The following is a 7,696-nucleotide window of genomic DNA, read 5'->3' on the forward strand; positions in this document are numbered from 1 at the left end:
AACACCCCTTCATCATCCTAAGAATGACTCTAAACACTTAGGTTGCCTTAGACTGGCGTAGTCCCAGTGGTTCGACTTACCCGACCAATAGCCCTATTTTACAATGATTCGTGCTATTGCGAAGGTTGATGTTAATTGACCAACCGATCAATTTTTGGCGCCGTTGCCGGGGACTTGCATACGATTTAGCAACCAAAGTTTTAGGGTTAAACTTAGTGTGATTGTTAATATTGTGTTTTGTGCATATTTCTCGTGTGGTTTAACCATTTTTATGTTGTAAGATTCTAGGGACTCGACTCTCGCCGTGGGAACGCTAGCAAAGTGTAAGTCTAGAGGACCCTAGGTAAGCTTCTTGACCTTTTAGTTTCGCATTGTTATATTTTGTGCATGTGTTAAGCTTAGAAGTAGTTAATTTATTTGCAAGCCCTTGTTGAGGCTATAGTATTATTTTAATTTTGTGTTTAAGCATCGGTCCTTGTCGTGGCCATTTATTTTCTGTCTTGATAATTGAGGAGAAAGAGAACATCGTATGTGGAGTTGTGGTTGATGAATTGTTTTGTTGAGTATATGCTTTGTTGTTGATGTTCGGTCGTAGGTCACTTTCCTTACCCACAATTGATTCTCCCATTGATATTAACTCTCTTGAAAGAACTCTTAGACGGAACCCTAGGGAACCTACTCTTATACGGGATCTTGAAACTGAATTTAATACAATGGGGGATAATATAGGAAATCCGGGGAATGAAAGGGCTGAAATTCCTAATATCGAGCCAATGACTCTTAGAGATCATTTCATCCCTACCACCTATACTTCTCCATCTTGCATAGTGATGCCAAACATTGATGCAGCTCAATATGAGATCAAATCTAGTACCATCCAAATGCTTCCATCTTTTCATGGTTTTGATAATGAAGATCCATATAAGCATCTCGATGAGTTCCTTGAAATCTGTTCGACCATCCGGTTGAGAGGATTTCCTGAAAATGCACTCCACTTACATCTTTTCCCATTCTCCCTAAAGGATAGGGCAAAATATTGGTTGAACTCCCTTGCTCCCAACTCTATTACTTCTTGGGCTCAATTGCAACAATAATTTCTTAAGAAGTATTATCCGGTGAGTAAAACCAACCAAATGAGGCGTTCCATTCTAAGCTTTTCTCAAGTTGATGGAGAACAACTCCACGAGACTTGGGAAAGGTTACAAGATCTTCTTCGGAAGTGTCCTCATCATTTGATCCCAAAATGGCAATTAGTGCAAGCTTTCTATGCCGGCTTGACCGACACCCATAGATTCATGGTTGACTCTTCTAGTGGTGGGATGTTCATGTCCAAGAATGTGGATGAGGCTTGGACCTTACTTGAGAATTTGAGTGAAAATTCACTTCAACACAATTCTCGTAGGGCTCCGACCTCAACCACTCCAAAGAACACCAATCTTTGTTAACAAAAATCAATAAGGGAGGAATCATCTCAAGTGGATGCCATTGCTCATAAATTCTACCAATTGATGGCACTACATCTTCCCCCTCATTGTCTCAAAATTCGGCAAGTTCGGTTTGTGCTTCATGTACTAGTCCATTCCATCTCTCGGAAGATTGCCCCACACCAGAGCAATTTCCCAATCCTAACCAAGAACAAGCTAATGCCATGTTCTCAAGGCCCGGGCATAACCCGTATTCCAATACATATAATCCAGGTTGGAGGGACCATTCGAATTTTTCGTGGAGGCAACAAGCCCCACAAAATTCCCAACTTCAAAATCAAGGGCCTCAAAATCAGCCCTCTTCTCAATATCAAGGTAGGCCTTTCCAAGCCTCTTCAAGCTACCAACCTCCATACAATCCAAGTGTCTCCACTCAACCTCCTGTGAATCCAATTGATGAGATAGTGGCTACAAACAAGCAAATGATGGAATCATTAAATGTGCAAATGATGGAATCATTAAACAAGCAAATCATGGATTCCAACAAGCATCTCTTAACATCCTTGCAACCTACTCTCCAAATGGTTCACTCCCATACTCAATCCATAGCTAGGCTCGAAAATCAAATGGGACAAATAGCTAACCAAGTGAACCAACTTCTTCAAAAAGATAAGGGTAAGCTTCCCGCTCAACCATTTGAAAATCCTAGAGGAATGCATGTGATTGATGAAACCCCTCCTCCGAGTGGGCTGACTCATGAACAAGTTCAAGCTATCACCACCCTTCGGAGTGGTAGAGTGGTTGACAACAAGGTTGATGGAGACACAAGTGAGAAAAACCCTCCTTTGAAAAATCTGAATTCAAGCTCTTCAAGTCCAAATTCAAGCTCTTCTTGTCCAAATACCATTCACGGAAAGCCCACTCATGTCACCCCAAATGTGGAAACTTCTTATGAGCCAAAAGCTCCGTTTCCTCAACGTCTCCAAGAATCGACACATTTTGGGAATAAGAATTGCAAAATTCAAGACATGTGGGAAGTTTTCAGGCAAGTAAAGATCAATCTTCCTCTCTTGGATGCTATCAAGCAAATTCCTCCCTATGCAAAATTCTTTAAGGATTTGTGCACTCAAAAGCGCACTTCCAGAAGTCATTTACCAAAGAAAGTGAGGTTAACCGAAAATGTTAGTGCGATCATTCAGCACAGCACTCCTCCGAAGTATAAGGATCCGGGTGCCCCCACAATCTCTTGTGTCATTGGTGACAACAAAATCGAGAGGGCCCTCCTTGACTTAGGAGCTAGTGTGAATTTGATTCCATATTCAGTTTACCTACAACTTGGTTTGGGAGATCTTAAACCAACTCCGATAGTATTGCAACTTGCTGATAGATCTATTAAGCAACCACGGGGAATCATTGAAGATGTTATCATAAAGGTGGATAGGTTCTACTTCCCGGTAGACTTCGTGGTTCTTGATACGGAACCAGTCCACGACCCAAGAAAACACATTCCCATAATTCTTGGACGTCCTTTTCTAGCTACAGCTAATGCTTCTATTAACTGTAGAACCGGATTGATGGATATCTCTTTTGGGAATATGAATGTTAAGCTCAATATTTTCAATGCTGTGCATCTTTCTTTGGATGAGAGTGAGTGTTTTGCAATCACTATTGCTGATGAACTCATTGAAAATCCAATTCCACCTCCTTCAACGGAGGATCCCCTACAAGCTTGCTTGGTCCACTCTGATTTTGAGGATTTTAATGAGGAAAAATCCATTCGGGAAGTCAACTCCTTGCTTGATATTCCATCACCATTTTCCTCTCCTTTATGGGAAACGCCAAATCCATCTCTATCTTGGGATTGTCCATCTCCTTCCATTTCTTCACCGGAGTTACCTCAACATTTTGAAGGTAAACCACCGGACAAGGGTAAGGAGAATGTTGGCAAGTTGCTGGAAATTCTTCCAATCATTCCGGCCCAATCTAGAATCATTGTCCATGATACTCAACCTATGAACAAACCATTTGAGTACAATGAGGTATATGAATTGGAGATTGCAAATATGAAAGGTCATGATCCTCCCATTGTTAGTCAAGACAATGACATTCAACGAGCCTCCATAATCTCGAACAAGCAACACCTTTGCTTAAATCTGAAAATAAAAGAAGTAAGATTAAAAGCGATGCTCAAATCCTCTAAGGCCAAACTTGTTTCTCTTCGGAAGGATCAAATTCCCTTACCATTCATTGATCCAAGTTTGAGACCATATGAAGGAGGCAAGTTGCATACGGAGTGTTAAGGATCCATCTCTCTAATGGATCCCGATCCTGGTTCGTCTAGCTATCGACATTAAATTTAGCAAAGCAAGGGAAGAAATTCTTTCGATGTTCTACCTTCTCAAATTGCTCGTGCCTTGAAATTTTCTGGGAAATGGTTAAGAAAAGCCAAAAATTTAATTTTTCTGGAAATCTCTTCAGTCGTGTTCCAAAATTTTAGACTGGTTTCTTAGACCATCTCAACTCCAATTTTCATTCCCGGAAGTTTCCATCGCTTTTTGGTAATTTCACCGCATCTTGGAATGCTACTCATGTGCATAATGTCTCATTTTAATGCATTTTTGAAAAATTTTCCCAAATTCCATCCATGCATTGAAATTCTTGCACCATTTAAAATTTTTCCATGCATTTGCAATGTTTGAAAAATTTTCAATATTCTCCATGCATTAGAGAAAAATTGCAAACTGTGAACAATTTTTAAAATTTTTCATCCATGCTTTGGAATGGAATGAATTTGCAAGGTTTAAAAAATTTTCCTACATTCATCCATGCATTTGAAGAGACCAAATTCCACCCATGCATTGGAATGGACTGAATTTGAAATTTTTAAAAATTTTCCATGCTGTAAAAAATTTGCACAGTTTGAAGCATTTTCCAAATTTTCCATGCATTGCATGAAGTTGCCAAGTTCTTGATTTCCATCCATGCATTGGTTTGGAATAATGCATGCAAGGTCTGAAAATCCATCTATGTATTGCTTGGCATCAGGTGCAGCAATTGCAAAAAAATGTCTTCACCATCAATTCGAATGCTACTGTCAAAATTTGGAGCAATCTAACTCTCATTTGGATTGCTCCAAACTTCCTCACCATCATTCCGAGGCTATTACTTGTATTTGGAGTAATCTAGCTCCATTTTAGAGTGCTCCAATTGTGAACCAATCTTGCATGCACCACTGCCCAATTTTAGAGCGCTCTAAATTCCATTTGGATTGCTCCAAATTTCAGTCCTCACAGCTGAGCTCACCCCCTAGCCTACTGAGCCTTTTTCGAGCACTTTAAATTCTAGTTTGAGTGCTCGAATTTCATGCACCAACCCACCCAACTCACTACTCTCAGTTCGAGCACTCGCCAATCCTATTTGGAGTGCTCGAACTCCACCTTCTTTCTCTCTCCATAGCCAACCCCAACATACAGAACCTACTGGCTCCATTTCGAGCACTCGAGCTCCCTCTAGCGAGTGCTCGAACACCTCATGCCAATGCCCCGAGCACTCGTTGCCTCACCCCCATCACTCCTCTCGGTTCACACCACCCTCCTCCAAAACCTCAACTATCCTCACCACTCTCCAACACCAACGCATCACCACACACAACCCATCTCTCCACCTCACAACCATCCCAACCAATCGGCATCCCTCACTTCACTACCCCAACTCAACCCAACCCTTCCCTCGACCCTCCTCACCTCACCACTCTAACCAAACTACAACACCCCCCACAACCCCCCACACATCCAACCCTCAGGCATGTTTTCATATAAAAAAATAATAATAAAAAAAAAAGTGAAAAAGAAGAAGAAGAGTAAAATGGCACACTTTTGGCATTCTTTTGCTATCCATTTTAAACTTGTGGCTAATGTGTGCCAATTTATGTTTTTGTATAGATTTCTATCTTTCAATAACATTCATGTTTGTATTATTTTTTCTGTTCCCGTTTTTCTTAAGAGACCTATGCTTTTACATGTATATTTTAGTTGTATTTTGATAGGTCTTCATGTCCAAGTTTGGGGGACGCAGTTGCGCACTTACATAGCTGAACATCTTCGCCTTTGTCACTCCACTTGGTATTATTGTTCCTTTCCCCCCTTTTTGCTCTTATTTTGATTTACTTGTCTTCTCACATTGAGGACAATGTGACATTCAAGTTTGGGGGTGCATTTATGCATTTTTGGTTTCATAATTTTTGCTAAGCAATGATAGTATAACTTGGACCTTGTCGGAAACAAAGCATATGTTTAATACCTTGTGTATAGAAGTAATGGACATTTTTGAAAATAAAGAAAAATTTGAGTTGAAATGATCATGTGGATTCAAATTAGTCTGTATAAATGTCTCAGTTAGATTCTTGTTGGATTTGACACTCTTTTAAGCTTCACAATGCACAGATGCACATTGGAAACTTAACTGTGAGGCATGCAACTTAATCGACCTTGACCTTGGCCTAGTTAATCTGATTTGATGAACCTAATAGATGAATATCTTTGGCATGATTTAAGTTGTCTAAAAAAAAAAAAAAAAAAACTGAGAAAGAAAGAAAAAATGACCAGTTGACGTTCGTAGCCTTTCCAACTCGAGCTATTAAGCCCTTTGGAGTGTCTCTTCACTTAACACCCTGAAACCATCTGGTTTGGGAGTTGTTGGCCTAACGCTTGCTACAAGGGTTGGTTAGAAAGCTTAAAGGACTTTAACATTGCCCGGTCAGTCAAAAAAATTGTAATAAACATGGTTCGCTAGAGTTCGTAGCCTTTCCAACTTGAGCTATTAAGCCCTTTGGAGTGTCTCCACACTTAACACCCTAAAGCCATCTGGTTTGGGAGTTGTTGGCCTAACGCTTGCTATATAGGTTGGTTAGAAAGCTTAAGGGACTTCAGCATTGCACAACCATCTTATGTTTCACTTCTGAGTTACAATAAATTGTCAACAAGCAACAAAAGTTGTCTTGTAAATAAAATCATGCCTTAGGGACCTCATTTAAAGGGGAATTCAATGATTTGAAAACTTGTGCTTTGGAATTGGAAAAGAAAGTAAAAGTCGCATGTTGAGAATCTAATTCACTTTCACTGAAGTTAGAGTTGATTTCCATTCAAGAGATGATAATTGAGTTATTTATATAGTCTATGATGTTGATACATACATGTTGAAATGTGTTTAGTATCAATGCTTCATAAATGCAAGGTAGTCTTCCCAATGACCCCATCTCTAGTTCTTTGTTGTTTCAAATTGTATTTGAGCTATGTTTGCACTTCATTTCACCATGGATGATATTTTTGTGGCAGCATGCCCATGGTTGTATTTTCATTGAAGTATTCATTTTGGTTTTGCTAAGGGACTAGCAAAATGTAAGTTTGGGGGTGTGATAAGGGCCGAATATTGCATATTCAAGCGCCCTTAATTGCATTATTTAAGTCCATTGTTTGTTTAATTATGTAGATTACCTTCATATGCACGTTTTTGCGTATTTTCAGGTTCATTGGCCAAAAAGAAGCAAGAAGGATGCGTTGTGGAGTTTTGAACATCAAAGGTCACAATGCTGAATTTCTGGCAGCAGTGAAACCTGGACTTTGCTCGCCATTTTGACCTTGTAAACTCAAGAACTGGACTTCCCTCATAACATGACATATTTAGTTCTCTGAATCAGCTTTCCAAATCTTCAAGCGGTTCATCATTCGGAGTTTGGAGCAGAGAGTTATGATCTTCTTATCATAGGTGCTCAGAACTGCCTGGCAGCAATAAATTTCTGCTTTGCTCTTCAATTTCGACCAACCATCCTTGAGAATTGGATCTCCACCAAAACATGAAATTTTTAGAGCTCTGAATTAGCTTTCCAAATCTTCAAACGGTTCATCATTTGGAGTTTAGAGTACAAAGTTATGGCCATTTTACCAAAGTAGGTGCGGGCAGAGCAAACCAAGCATAAGGCATTCTGGCCAATTTTCGAGTGCTCGAGGCCTTATTTCGAGTGCTCGAAATTAGGGCAGATTGCTTCACGAGATCAGCAGTGGAGTTAGGACTTTGCTCGCTATTTTGACCCAGAAAGCTCGAGAACTGGACTTCCATCATAACATGAAAGATTTAGAGCTCTGAATTAGCTTTCTAAATCTTCAAACGGTTCATCATTCGGAGCTCGGAGCAGAGAGTTATGGCCTTGTTACCAGAGGTGCGCAGAACTGCCTGGCAGCACTGAAGTACTGCCTTTCTCCCCATTTTCGACCAAC

Source organism: Cornus florida, unplaced genomic scaffold (genome assembly GCF_030987335.1).
Source record: "Cornus florida cultivar Cherokee Brave unplaced genomic scaffold, ASM3098733v1 CherokeeBrave_3.0.0_Hap2_Chr06, whole genome shotgun sequence".
In the NCBI taxonomy this organism is placed as follows: Eukaryota; Viridiplantae; Streptophyta; class Magnoliopsida; order Cornales; family Cornaceae; genus Cornus; species Cornus florida.